We start from the raw sequence: 963 nt of genomic DNA, 5'->3' as shown, positions 1-963 counted from the left end.
TATGAGTGGATCATTTCTGGAAATTTTCATCCCAATTGGTGATCGTTAAGACTTTGATCTAACTTAAATCAATAGACGGTTCAAATCTGGCAGATTTGAACCGTTCATGCAAATCGCAGTTTTGAGCACCTCAACGATCACCAATTGAAATGTAACTTTCCAGAAATGATCCACTCATATATATGAAGAGATTGAACGGTTAAGATTGGAAATGGTGATCGAAAAGTTGGTGTAATCCTTAATCCCTCATATAACCCCAAAAAAGGGATCCCTTAGAGGAAGCTTGCTGTATATATAAATATATATATATATATATTTATATATATATAACCAAAGAGTTGATCCAACACAACTTTTGGACCTGCGAATCAAAATTCTGGGATTTTTACCTGCACGCACAAAATCCCATGCATAGAATGGAGATGGAGAAATGAGAAAAAGACTTTATCCTCCCGGAGTTATTGAACTTGGAAAAGTTTAAGGTTTCAAAACATACATTTCGAAACTTCAAACACTTTGTCGAAAATTGTAGTCGGAGGAAACCAAAAATCATTGACGGGCGGGGGCGGCGGCCAAGGGATTGGCAGCCGGTGATGTCGAACGGCGGCCGGGAAAACGGGCGGCGGTAGCGGTTGGACAGAAAAGCCGAAAAACTCTTTTTAGGGTTTCGGAAAACAAATGGTAAGTTATTAGCTCTAGGATTAGAACAAAGTGCATGATAACATAATGAAATATAAACTGTAGGGAATGAGATAGCAAGAGAATCATCATCTTATTCATTGATAGAAGCCATTTATATAGGGAATTACAAAATACTAATAATGTAATGATAAAGAATATATAGTCATATTCAAACTACATATCCTGATGGCATAAGACCAAGACACACATTTGGAATATCCTAGAACAGAAACCGAAATGTTTAAAGAGTACAATGGGACTATGGGAGCTCTTCTAAAAAAA

General features: G+C 36.9%; 1 protein-coding gene across 1 annotated transcript in view; it reads right to left on the bottom strand.

The window, feature by feature from the left end:
* LOC101312917 (uncharacterized methyltransferase WBSCR22-like) overlaps positions 1 to 963 on the bottom strand; it is a 26,827-nt gene that overhangs the window by 14,224 nt on the left and 11,640 nt on the right. The gene's annotated exons all lie outside the window — the stretch shown is intronic.

Source organism: Fragaria vesca, linkage group LG4, assembly GCF_000184155.1.
Source record: "Fragaria vesca subsp. vesca linkage group LG4, FraVesHawaii_1.0, whole genome shotgun sequence".
Taxonomy (NCBI): Eukaryota; Viridiplantae; Streptophyta; class Magnoliopsida; order Rosales; family Rosaceae; genus Fragaria; species Fragaria vesca.
Note: the sequence above shows the minus strand (reverse complement) of the source record. Positions and strands in the feature narration are given on the sequence as shown.